At 36.9% G+C, this 14,271-nt stretch overlaps 1 pseudogene; it reads right to left on the reverse strand.

The window, feature by feature from the left end:
- Positions 1-618: 618 nt before the first annotated feature.
- LOC131808457 (E3 ubiquitin-protein ligase Mdm2-like) lies at positions 619-14,048 on the reverse strand (annotated as a pseudogene).
- Positions 14,049-14,271: the final 223 nt, after the last annotated feature.

A 14,271-nucleotide genomic window follows, 5' to 3' on the forward strand; every position in this document is an offset into this window, starting at 1 on the left:
GGCTAACAACTGACAAAAAAAGGTCTCACTAAACAGAAGTACACCCTAACCTACACCCTGTCTTCAAAGAAAATTAAATTTCCTTTAGGCAAGACCAGTCCAAGAGCTTGGCATCATATGTTGCTACTGGCATATCCTGGCACTTGCTTACAACTGTACATACCTGTTCTCTGCTTGCCACTAAGCAGAGAAGGAGGATGTGCTGGGCACCAGACCAGGTCTGGTCTCTAAATAAACTGATGTATTCCTGCGTGAACACCACTCATTGCTGATTTACCAGTGAGAGTACCTTTGTGCATAGTCACTGATGTTTGCACATCTAAGCTGTGTAAGAGGGGCACGTAGGTGGCTCACTTGGGTAAGCATCTGTCTTTGGCTCATGTCATGATCCCAGGGTCCTGGGATCAAGCCCCACACTGGGATCCCTGTTCAGCAGGGTGTGTGCTTCTCCTTCTGTCCCTCTCCTTGCTCATGCTTGTTCATGTGTTTTCTCGTTCTCTCTCTCTCTCTCTGAAACAAATAAAATAAAATCTTAAAAAAGAATAAACTGTGTAAGAGCCAAGAATGCAAACAAAAGATCAGAATTTCCAGCTCTGCAAGTTAGAGGAGGCACAGGCTTCAGTCTTCCACCAGAAAGCTCCTCAGATTTTTATTTACAAGAGCCACCTTATTGTTTCTATAAAACTGGGAACTATCATTCCTTCTCTGTAACACACAGATTGGTAACTCAGATTGGGAATTCAAGCGATTATCTGGACACCTATAGAGGACTAAATGCAGAAAAAACCTGCAGATGACAATAGTGTCAACCTTTGCACCCGTAACAGGGAGATGACGAAGCAAAACAGGTAGGAATAAAGGATTATCAGGCTGCCTCAGGAGTGGGTACAAGAAAACCCAGCTACACAATGAAGAACCAAAGGACCATGGCAGTCCAGATATTTCCTTAGCTACACTGTCAATTACTAGTTCACTGTGAAGTTCCGACCGCAACTCTGGGTTGTGTAGAGAAAAGAACTCTAAAGCTCTTGGTGCATTTGAGAAGGTCGAGGTGACAGTGGTGAATAAGGGTTCCAACAGAATGTCCTTGAAAATTCCAGGATCAGCAAACAGGTCCTCACCCAAGTCATGATGATAGATGAGGTGACCAAGAACTGAATCCTCTGACAAGCAGTTAAGTGAAAACCATTTAAGGAAAGAGCAGTACACAAAGGAAAGCAAAACAAAGAACAAGCTGAGAGCTAGAAAGCCACCACATGTGGAGTCCTAGAGCTCAGGGAAAGAACATCTATAAAAACACCGAGTGATTAAAAATAGCAGATATCAAGAAGACTCAACAAAGAGAAGTGATCTGAGCCACAAAGAGCTGGTAGATGATCACAAGGAAAATGAGGTGTCAGGGGAACAGAGAAGGGAAAGCCAGAGCGTTGGGAGTTGAAGAACCAATGGGAGATGTGAGAATTAGAGACAATAAGAATAGATAGTAATTCCAGAATTATTTCATGGCTGTTTAAGTGATTATATGATGCAGATAATATACAGTAGCAAATAATTCCTCTCTTTGTGATGTTGCACACTTCAATCTTAATTCTAGCCCTTCCATTCTTAAGCAGTATGATTTTGGATGTTTTCTCTAGGTCTTCCTCTCTTCATCTGGGAATGTGGGTCCACATCCTCTCAACCAATGTTAGCTAATTGTTTTCTTTGAAGTCACTGCGGAAAGAGGGAAGAACCAATATAGCCAGGTCTCCTGGGAGGTAGCAGGCTATAGATTGAAGAACTCTGGCGAATGAATTAATCTTTCAAAGGGGGAATATCTCTTACACTGGGATACATGTAAAAGATAAAAATAAGGGTTCAGGTACATTTACCTTTATGGATTTGACATGAGCAGATTTCCAATTGCAATGGCATTTGTTTGTTCTGAAGTAAGAGCTAGAATTATCCGCTCTAAGTAGGTTACAGGGCTAGTAAGTTGAAGGCTGCAGGAAGATCAAGATTTAAAATAGCTAACATAGTAACGGTGAGAGAGCCTACTGAGACAACAGGCTTGTCGGACAGTCTTGGTGCCCATCTGATGCTAGAGAAAATGCACCTAGAGGAACCGTACTTTGTGGGATCCCAGTTTTTCTCTGAATAGTGTGGTTACTCTGGAGGTTGATAGGGACGTGTCATTGAAATCCACATGGAGAGAAAGGGGGCGGGAGTGAAATATGTTAGAAAGAGATAACAGAAAAGTAGACAGAATAGAAGGATGAAACCTTGGTGAGATGAAAGGCAAGTTGGACTAAAACTAAGTAGAGAGCTAGGAGGCTATAAAAACGTGTGAAAAACAAACAAACAAACAAAAAACCTAGGGTGTTTATAAGCAGAACTTTTCTAGATTTTGCAGACCAGGCAGGTATCTGTGTGAATGAGTATGTACTTCAGAAGGTTAGAGTCAAAGACAAGGTCCCTCATTTTATCCTGAAAATGGGAAAAAAAATTTCCATGTTGCTGATCCATAGGCATACAACAGACTCCAACTGTGTATAGATATGAATGTTTTATAAATTATATAATCACTGCAGACATATACTCCATATATATATTGTTGGTAATCTCATTTATGCCACCAACTCTCCTCAAAAAAGATGAGTTCTACTTAGTTCTAGTTGATGTGCTGTGTTTCAGGACCACTCTTTGGCTGATGTACTAATCCCTTCAGCCATTTGTTTCTTGCTTACATATGCATACATGGGGAAGGGGGGTGGGGGAGTTCTGAAGTTTATAACAATATACTGTTAGTGACTGGCACAGAAAGTTTTTGAAGTGACTCTGCAGCCCTATTCTGAACTTATAGTTCAGTTGATCTCACTGCTCTCATGCAAGTCTATAGAACTACCCCACACAGGAGAAAAACACTGGGACCCTAAATCAAAATAGTTATTCACAGTGTCGTGCTTCAAATAAGATCCATATTTAAACATGAATGAAGAAATTAATCTGCAGAGTTTGAAAGATATTTTAGAATCCTATGTTTTGACCCTATTTTTTTTTTTTTTTTTTTAAGAAAGGTGGCACATAATTTCTGGATAATTTAGAAAAAAGTTAGGACTTTTCTAGCTAGTTTTAAAATGGACATTTTTTATTTTATTTTATTTTTTAAAGATTGTATTTATTTATTTTACAGAGAGAGAGAGAGAGAGAGAGAGAAAGCAGGGGGAGAGGGAGAATGTGGGGCTAATCCCAGGACCCTTGGATTAGGACCCGAGCCAAAGGCAGACACTTAAACAACTGAGTGAGCCAAGTATCCCTGAACGTTTTTTTTTCCATAAGATTTCTAAATTTATCTTTCTGAATTCACTGGTTTCTAGAACTTGCCATAAATGAAGTTCTGGATCCTAGGAAACTACTTGGCACTATGTAACCCAGCCCAAGAATGTACCTCAAAGTATATTAGATTTTTGTATTAATTTAGGGGAAACAGTTGATTCTGCCACATCTTGAAATCCTGTGTGGGGAAGTCTGATACCCCAGGCTGTACCCCACAGGACCACTCCATGTTCTACTACAGAACGTTGAAAAGTTCTTTTTTATGGATAAATGATGCCTATTCCCCAAGACTTCTCAAGAGACAACATCTTTACCACTAATCCCTTATATACCAAAGCGGCTGGAGAAAAAGTACACTTTAATTACACAGCACCAAATATAACTACCAATTTATTTTTTATCTGGAAAAAGTATTTTAAGAGGCTCTGAAAGAGGAGAGAAACTAAGAATCGCAAGATTAAAGGGTATTTAAAATTTTAATATTAAATCTTCCACACAAACTTTTTCTTTTTACATGAAAAGTACTAAATAAGTTACATTTAAATGCCCTACTTATATAAAAATAAAATTAGGTACGTCTCATTTAAGAGAAAGGGGATAAGATTTAAAATATAAGGAATAGGAATAAAGGATAAACAGCATATCCAATCTAAATTACATCAAAAACCAAATATGTAGACAGAATTTACATTTTCCTAAAAGGAAGTAAACATTCACTATCAATCCCAATAGGTAAATTACTCTGATGAGAAGAAAGATACATGAACAAGATACTTTCTTACTTTGACATATTAAAAAAAAAAATGATACATTTCATATTCCTTTAAATGTTTAGGGTTTTATTGTTAAAAATACATAATTCTACTTTCATGGACAGGTCAACTAGGGGAAATATCACATTCATTTGAATTGGTTGTCTTCATACTGGGTAGGGCTTGCTTCTCTCTTTTTCTAAGCTTTATCAAAGTATGACTGATATACATTACAAAAAATTACATGTGTTAATGTATACATTTTGTTAAGTTTGGACATAGCATACACTCATTGTATTATTACCACAGTTAGGGTCCTAAACATATCCGTCCTCCAACAGTTTCCTTGCGTTTTGGGTGTGTGTGTGTGTGTGTTTAAGAACACTTGACATGAGATCTATCCTCAGGGTATTTTAAGTGCCTAATATGTGTTAACTGTATGCACTATGTTGTACAGCAGATCTATAGAACTTACTCATCTTGCATACAATTTTTAAGCTGCTTTGCACATGTAAAACATGCCATAAAATGTCCTATATTGCAATGGACAATGCAACTGTTTTTAGGTTGACCTAGGCAAATCCTATGAGAATCAATGGCATTAAGGAGAAAACTAGATTCCATATTTTCTTCTTTGTCTCGTGTTTTTTCTCATTCAAACTCCTTGAGTTTGCTATATGTGATCCAATTAGAAGTTCATGCCTGAGAATAGTGTTCCCTTTGTTAGAATTGGGAGATTTAGGTGATGATCATCATTTTCTTCAACATATGAGTCTTTGGAATCATCCACTGTAGTTTTTGTGTTTTTTGTTTGTTTTGTTTTGTTTGTTTGTTTTTATTTTTTTTCCATCAGGAACACCAAAGCCTTCTCCTCCTTGTGTTAACTTTTCTAAATTGGCTCTTACAGATATTTTCTGTTCCTATTTATGAAGCCACTTCTCACCAATTGCCCAACATCTGTTGCAGTAGGGTAAAAGGGGAGGATTCATTTTTATTTCATCAATTATACTTCTGGTAGTCTGCTGAGGAAATTTCAGGATCTTCAAGTGAACCTCTATTGCTCTGCCCTGCCTGATTTACCTCAACATCCCTCATCATCTTCCTCTGAGAGTTATTCTCCATCACTAAGGCTATAATCTGCTGAATCAAGACTCATCTTCTAACTCTACAGTGAAGTCATCTGAACCTGAATCTTGATCCAGCCATCCAGATGTTCACTTATACCAGCATCAAGATCTGGATTTGCTGGAGTCTCTGGATGCCCCACTCCTGCTTCTTCACCATATGTCTCCCTTATTACACATAAAGTGAGGTTTTCATCAAAGAAAGGGAAATACTGTCAGATTTCTGGGGCTTTCTTTTTCATTCACTGGGTAATTCATCTGAATTTTCATCTAGTCAGGACGCACCTCTTCTTCTGAGTCCCCAAAATACTCTTCTATCCCAGGTCTGTATGTGTGTGAGCACACTAGGTCCAGAGGAGGAGACCCCTGGCAGCAGAAGCAGCCTAACCTTGGTCAGAGGGACCTAGGGCTGCCCACCAGCTGGGCTTCTAGCTCTACCTTCCTCCCCCTCACTAAGGCTGCTGAAGTTCCCTAGTGCACATCCAGGATGTTTTTGCGTGTGCACTCAGACCATGTAGCCTCACAAGTTTCTCCTTTCATTTTCAGAATTGCCCAGATTTGGACACAGATTCTATTTTCATACTATGTAAAGATCATTAGAAAATAGAAGCTGAACAACAGCAAGGGTGGGGTGCTTAAAAGGTCATCTAAATGGGGGCAGAATTCACAGCCCAGCAATGAGGGGAAATAGAAGGCTTGAGTAAGAATACTCATAAATGAGAACATATTAATAAAACATATTTTTATTTTTTTTCACATTAACAAAACACAATTGGATGAAAGCTAAAAGCTCAAGTTTGAGTCCTCACGTGCTAGAGACACCATTCTAGCAGAACATTCAGGCACCTGATAGGCAGCATGAATCTGCTAGTCACAGTGGTGAAGTACTCCATGTGCTGCTCCTCTGATTTAATTACCTGCAGAAGTCCAAGCTTGATTCCTTTCAAAATTTAGCATCTATTGCAAGCCTAACGAGTTAAAAGTTTGAGCTGGAGAATAGAGCCATTACAGAATAAAAGTAATCAAACAACTCCTACAGATCTCCTAAAGCAATGATTCACACAGGATTTCACACAAAACCCCCATTAATGCTAATGAAATTGGGTAAGTTACAGGCAGAAACTCTCCCATACATTGATAGGTGAATAGTTCCCTGAGGTACTTACTTAGATGAGGGAACTTAATTTTCTCTCCACTAATCCTCTCTGGATGAAAAATAAGAATGCTTCACAAGTTGGGTTTCTTTTTAAAGTAGATGGCACAAATTCAGAATCATTGGTGTGAATTAATCAAAAGCCACGTTAGGACATATACTAGCTTATTTTCAATCAGTAAAACCTTCTTCCATTCAAATAAATACTTGGCCAAAGTCTTGAAAAGTCAGTCTTATTTGTGGCTCTGAGAGTAACCCATTAAAATCCATTTCGTCTTGCTCCTTCAAGATTCTAGAAAAAGGAACTGTGCAATTATTTGAGGGAACTAGTTGAAAAGAAATAGAAATTCCTGATTGCCTTAGTATGAATTGAAGAGTTCAGCTGCTGATTTAATTAGCTGCCTAGGGAAGAAAAGATCATGAAATGTTGAGTTAGAAACAATATAAGATCATTCAAAGAGGTACAAGTTTTAGTACAGACATAATTAAGCTTCTGGGGCAGAAGTGGTGTGCGTATGTGTGCGTGTGGTTCAGAAGTAGCAACTTTCGCTAGCATGTGAGTGTTGTTGCTTAATAATAATTAGGATAATATCGATTTGGTTGTGTACAACTTTTTACCTAGTCATCTTCTCATTTATTACAATTTCCCAGGATATAGGCAGGGAAATTGTATCCCAGGATATAGGCAGGGTTGTGGTTACTATATTATTTTACAACTGACAGAGTGAGACTCAATTTAGTAAGTTACCTCATAGGAGAAAAGTGATAGGCTCCTAAAAACATATTAAATCAAACAAATGTAAATAAAATAAATAATGCTGATTTCTGGATGAGAATGATGTCACAGAAAGCAAAGATTCTTAAAATCTCATTTCGTTTTCCCTTCTCTCTCCTACAACTGATGCAACTGAACTTTAAAATGGGAATTTTCTAAAAACCATCACCTAGGATCTTAGTGTCAGAAGAAATTTTGGGGCACCTCGGTAGCTCAGGCAGTGGATTCCCCGGCTCTTGATTTCAGCTATTATGATCTCAGTGTCGTGAGATCAAGTCTGGCATGGGGCTTGGCACTCAGTGGGCAGTCTGCTTGAGAGTCTCTCCTGCTAGCATGGAATCCCTCTCAAATCAATCTTGGAAAAAAAAAAAATCTAGTCTGTTACCTTTTGGTTAGTGATACCTAGAAAGATCGTTGAATAGAGATAGATCCCCAAATACCAAAATATGTCTTTGAATTACTTACACATGAATGCATAAATAGTTTAGTTAACCATGTGCTACCTGATGAAAAGTATCTGGTGCTTCTTATTTTGACTAAGACCTGAATTACACTGAATTTAAGCATCAGCAGACACATTTTGGTGAATTATATTTCTTTAAATAAATAAAAGAAAATTTGATTTATTAGATGTTAAGAAACAGTGATGCTACATGTGGAATTTTAAAAATGACTACTCTAAACTCTACAGTTATAGTTGGAGATGTTTTAGTAATTAATAAAATAAGTAAAGTGAAAATCAGTAAGCAAATATAAGACCTGAACAATGCTATCAACTAACTTGACCTAATTGACCTTCACAAGGCAAAGGGAGAAACCCAACAGAATACATTTTTTTTTTTGAAGTGCACACACTATTCACACACTATTCACTTCTGTGTCACAAAATTTCTAGAATGAAATTGCACAACATATATCCTTAGATCGCAATGGGGAGGAAACTAGAAACCAATAGAAAATAATTGAAAAATACTCAAATATATGGAAGTTTAAAAACACACTTCTTAATAAACTCTGTGTCAAAGAAGAAAACAAAAATGGAATTAGGAAATATTCTAAATCAAATTAAAATGAATACATATCAACCTTTATCTGTTGCAGCTTAAGTAGTACTTAAAAACCATAGCATTAGGTAAGTCTGGCGAGGTGTTTATCAACCTTGTTAATTCTTTCCAAGAATCAGCTCCTCGTTTTGTTGATCTGTTCTACTATTTTTATTTGTATATCATTGATTTCTGCTCTAGTCTATTATTTCTCTTCTCTTGCTGGATTTAGACTTTATTTGCTGTTCCTTTTCCAGCTTCTTTAGGTGTAAGTTTAGGTTATATTTTTGAGATTTTTCTTGCTTCTTGAGGAAGGCCTGTATTTCTATGTATTTCCCTGTGCCTGTATTTCTATGTATTTCCCTGTTACAACAGGTTTTGTTGCATCCCAAAGGTTTTAACTGTCTTGTTTACATTTTCATTTGCTTCCATGTATTTTTTTAAAATTCTTCTTTAATTTCTTGGTTGACCTGTTCATTATTTGTGGGATGATCTTTAATCTCCATGTATTTATGGTCCTGCCTATTTATTTTCTTGTGGTTGACTTCAAGTTTCCCTAACACTGTGGTGTGAAACTATGCATGGTATGATCTCAATCTTCTTATACCAGCTGAGACCTGACTTGTGACCCAGTATGTGATCTTCTGAAGAATGATGTGTGTTCTGAAGAATGTTCCATGTGCACGTGAAAAGAATGTATATTCTACTGCTTTCGGATGAAATGCTCTGAATATATCCTTTAAGTCCATTTGGTCCAGTGTGTCATTCAAAGCCCTATTTTCCCTGTTGATCTTCTGTTTAGATGATCTGTCCATTGCTGTGAATGATGGGGTATTAATTTTCCCTACTATTATTGGATTATTATCAATGAGTTTCATTAAGTTTGTTGTTAATTGATTTATATATTTTGCTGCTTCCAATTTAGGGGCATAAATGTTTACAATTGTTAGATCTTCTTGTTGAATGGACTCCTTCATTATGATATAGTGTCCTTCTGTATCTCTTATTACTGTCTTTGCTTTAAAATCTAGTTTCTCTTGGGGTGCTTGGGTGGCTCAATCAGTTAAGTGTCTGCCTTTGGTTCAGGTCATGATCCCAGGTTCCTGGGATTGAGCCCTGCATTGGGCCTCCCTGCTCAGCAGGGATTCTGCTTCTCTCTCTCCCTCTTTCCCTCTCTCCTGTTCATACTCTTCCTTTCCTTCTCTGTCTCAAATAAATAAAATATTTAAAAAATAAAATAAAAATAAAATCTAGTTTGTCCCATATAAAGATGGCTACTCCAGAAACCCTTGTTGTATTCATTCATAAATGAATGGATAAGGAAGAGTGGCATGTATGTATACAATGGAATATTACTCAACAATGAAAAGGAATGAAATCTTGCCATTTGCAATAATGTGGATAGAACCAGAGGGTATTGTGCTAAGCAAAGGCAATCAGTCAGAGAAAGACAAATACCATAAGATTTCATCATATGTGGAATTTAAGAAAAAAAAAAAAAACAGATGAACATGGGGAATGGAAGGGAAAATAAGATAAAAACAGAGAGGGAGGCAAACCATAAGATTTCTTAACTATAGGAAACAAACTGAGGGTTGCTGAAGTGGGGCAGTAAATGACAGGATGGGGTAATTAGGTGATGGGCATTAAGGAGGGCTCTTGATGTAATGAGCACTGGGTGTTTCATGTAACTGATGAATCATTAAATTCTACCCTTGAAACTAATATTACACTATATATTAACTAAATTGAATTTAAAAAATTATTAAAAATCACTTTCCCACAAATGAAAAAAAGGAACAAATTAAATACAACTACAAAAAAAAAGGAAATAAGATAACAAAAATCAGTGAAATTGAAAATATGAGAGAAAAATCAATAAATCAAAACTGGTCCTTTGAAAAGGTCAATAATAAAACTGATAAAAATCTGGCCAAACTGGAGCAGCTGGGTGCCTCAGTTGGTCAAGGATCTGCCTTTTGCTCATGTCATGATCTCTGGGTCCTAGGATCAAGCCCTAGGGGCTGCCTGCTCAGTGAGGAGTCTGCTTCTCCCTCTCCTTCAGCTCCTCCCCACTACTTGTGATCCTGCTCTCTCTCTCTTTCTCTCAAATAAGTAAATAAATAAGTAAAATTTAAAAATAGATATAGATAGATAGATATCTGGCCAAACTGATTAAGAAAAAAAGAGTAAAGACATAAATTACCAGTATTAAAAGTGGAAGAGGGAATATCACCTTAAGACCTACAGACATTCAAAGTATAAAGGAACCTTTTAAACAACATTAAGACAATAAATTTGATAAGTCAGGTTAAATGGATAAGTTCTTTGAGAGAAGCAGCTAAAGGGGTGAATTTTATTATCCATAATTTATATTTTAATAGCCCCGACTAAAAAAAATAGCTTGGCTGAAGAAAGGAAAAAAAAAAAAAATGTACCACTGCTATGATTAACACCAACATGTTTTGTTTAATTGTTTTGTTTTTATACCTCTGCCTGACATTTTTTGGCAACATTAAGATCTACAGGGATACTTAAAGTTCATTCTCTTACTATCTGAGAAAGACACATTTATTTCCACACTCTCTCCTCCCCCATTCTTCTTCTTAAATGGATCTTATATCTAAGACAGTGCACTTCCACTTTTGAATGGTTTCTAGTACAAGAGAATCTCTTGGATATAAGAAATAGAGCTAATCGTCATTTTCCCTACCTGGAATGTGGTGAGTCCACTGGGGTACCTTACTTAAGTTTTTTCTTAATTCCAACCTTGGGAATTTTACTAAGTTGTATTAAATGAGAATCTACATGGACTGGTATTTTTGGGGAGATTTGAAATATCCCATTGCTTTTTGTACCTCATCCTAGTTGTGGGCTTTGTGTGCTGGTAGTCAATCACTGGTATAAAATAAAAATGCTTTCTAACATGAGCATTAAGTATTCATTAAGTTATTAACTCTCTAATAGGTCCAGGAAGAGAAAAAATAGATCAAGATAGTTTCTATTAGTCAGAGAGATAATAACATGATTGCTATAATTTATCGAACACTTGTATATGCCAGTGCACTCTGCAATTTTCATTCATTACTTAAATTAATCCTCATAACATCATTAAGACATCAGAATAATTCTTATTGTATCACAAGGATCTGATACTAAAGACTAAGAAATAATCTGCCAAATAAATTAGTAAAACTTAAGGGGGACAGTCACCAGTGTTGGAAGTGGCTACTGAGAAATGTAAACATTCAAACTTGCATATAGGTGAGAGGGAGCTTAAATTAGTAAAAGCCACTTTATTAAGTAATTTCTGATATCTATTGAGAAGCATAAAGTGGTTTTTATTTTGTTCGACTATCTGCCAGCCTAGGAACATAGTCTAAAGGAATGGTTCATGCTATGGGGGTGGGGGAGATAAAAAGCCCTGGAATTAATTATATTAATTTGAGCAATAGCCATAATATTATTTCATTTTCTTAACAATATTTAATAATATTTATTTAGAAATTTATAATATTTAATAATATATAAAATTTAATAGTAAGTAAAACATAGTCACTTGATTTTTGTTAAATGCAACATGGAATAAACATGCACACATGTATGTATACACACATATGTATATAAAATAAATACATAATAGCTCTGTATCTAAATGTTCCTTGATTAAAACTATGTTCAAAGCATGATGCACAGACTAGCCTGCAATTGACTAAGAACTTTGTTTCTAACATTTCCTACCACTTGAGTTGTATTTTGGCAAGAGTGAATTGCTATAGTACCCAAAATGAAACTGTGGCAAATGCCTTGAGTCATGGTATTTCTTTTTCCTGGAATGACCTTCCGATCCTTCCTCTCTTGAGTTAGCCCAATTTATCCCTTTAGATAAAACTCAGGAATCCCCTTTCCCCAGAATCTTTCTCTGCCTCTCTTCAGGAACACTTAAGTTTCCCGTAATCATTCTATCCCAGAGTCTCCAGCATTCTGTCTAAACTAATCTCTTCACGGCTTTGTAGGAGATTGCCGTCTCCCCTGGGATCTCTTGTGAGCTCAGACACTGTTCCATTTCTTCTTTATATTCCCAGGGTCTAGCAAGTTTTGGGTATGCAGGAGCACCATAAGCTTCTCAGAAACAGAAACTGTAGGATCTGACATGAAAGCAGTGTTTCTATTAACATAGGATGATTATATTAAGAGAGTATGGTTCTCTTTTTTTCCCAATTTCTTATTATACTGTGGTTATACTGTTTTTATAATGATCAAACTATATGCATTTAAACATGAAGCGAATACATATAATGTCTACGGATATTTGTAGCAGTGCCAGTCTTCAACCAGCAAATTTTAGAAATACCTAGAGAAATAGTTATATTTCATGACAAACTTTAAATGTTTCTTTGAAATCTGGGGTCAAAGTTGAAGAAAACCTACATAAAAAAGCAATGTTCTGTGCCTGTAGACGTCAATTCTGTATGTGGTTGAAAAGTGCAGTAAAGCATTAAAACTGCAAATAATTTATTTAGTCAAAATATTGTCACAAAATGCAGTATATATAACTGATGATAAACTCACTCAGCTAATAAACCAAGCTAGGTATCCTAAAAAATTAAAGCAGAAAAAAGGAATTAATTATGCAATATACACACACAGAAACACATACACAAATATATTTCCAAATATTTAGCATAATCGTGCAATTTGTGTGCATCCTGCCCCACCATGGATGACAACACTACTTGGAATCCCTGCAGTAGTGATTTCTGGGAAATAAGGGAGCAATAACATTTAGGAAATTATTTTAAATTTTCTGCAGACACTTATTAAAACATGCTTCTTAGGTTTACTACCCATCAGCAGGGACAGATGAGGAGCTGTTTTTTGGCTTGAGTGGGGATCTAATTTCGGGAATACATACCAACTAATTGATTGTTGGGCATTAAAACAAGAATGGAACATCAAAACCTGTACAAGAATATTGAGCTTCTCTGAGGTAGTATTTCTCTTTCAAAATACCAACAATAGGGTACTGTCTGACACATTAAAGGTTCTGGAGGACAAAACGTTTATTTAAGCAACACTATTTTGACCCCCTAAGTAAAGGAATCTCTGAGAAGAAGGCACTGTAAAAAATGAGCCAAAAAAAGACAAAAAATCACAGAACAAAGGGAAATAACTAAGTTAAAGCACAGACAGGATAACTAAGCCTCGAACAGAACATCTTTGATCCTAAACACATATCCAGAAACTATCAAAGGCAAATGTTACAGGTAAAAGCAATAAAAAGGATTACCTCAAGAGGGAAGAAAAAGGCGCATATTTAGATGCACTGTTAGAAGAGAAAACGAAATCAGGCAAGCAGGGAAAGATCTGAAAACTGAAAGGGAAAATCAAATCAGTGGCTTTTCTGCCTCATCCATCTGCCCGCGCCCAGACAGCACACTTTGGAGTCCAATAGAGTGAAAACAAGATTGGGCAACTTCAGCAGAAACACTTCCTCTCCATTTTTAAAATAATGAAAACGGTAACAGAGGCATGACCAAGAACCAAATGGAAGAAACGTCCGGGAAATTGCACAGGGGACAGTCCGAGAGGCCGTGAAAGGGAGTTCATTCATTGGAAGGAAAATTCAGCACGGCTGGAGCAGGCCACATGGATCAATGGCCTGGAAGAAATGGGTTGAGAAAAATGTGAATTGGCTAATGATCCCAGTTGGTCAAGCAAGGAAAAGGGTTCTGGAGCTGCCTGGGGAGAGGTGAATCAAGTTTTTGAAGTGATGTAATGAGACTATTTGAATTCCCAGTCGTGGCACTCTGAGGGCTCACCATCTACTCACAGCACGTCCCCCACGGCTCCTCCTCTGAATCGTTGGCATGGCCCATCGGTCATTGTCACAGCTGCCTCTGAGAACAAACTCAGACCCTCTACTGCAGTTTAAAAGGAGCTATGTCATCTGGACCAGGCCTTTATGCCAGCTTCTGTCACTCTCCCTGGGGGTGTTTACTATACTCCAGGCATTCTGCGTCTACCAAAACTTGAAGGTCATCCATCAAACCCATGTCTCTACACATGTTAGTCCCACTGAAAAAAGGAGTCTCCAGTTCCACTCACC

The sequence above is a fragment of the Mustela lutreola genome, chromosome 9 (assembly GCF_030435805.1).
Source record: "Mustela lutreola isolate mMusLut2 chromosome 9, mMusLut2.pri, whole genome shotgun sequence".
Lineage (NCBI taxonomy): Eukaryota > Metazoa > Chordata > Mammalia > Carnivora > Mustelidae > Mustela > Mustela lutreola.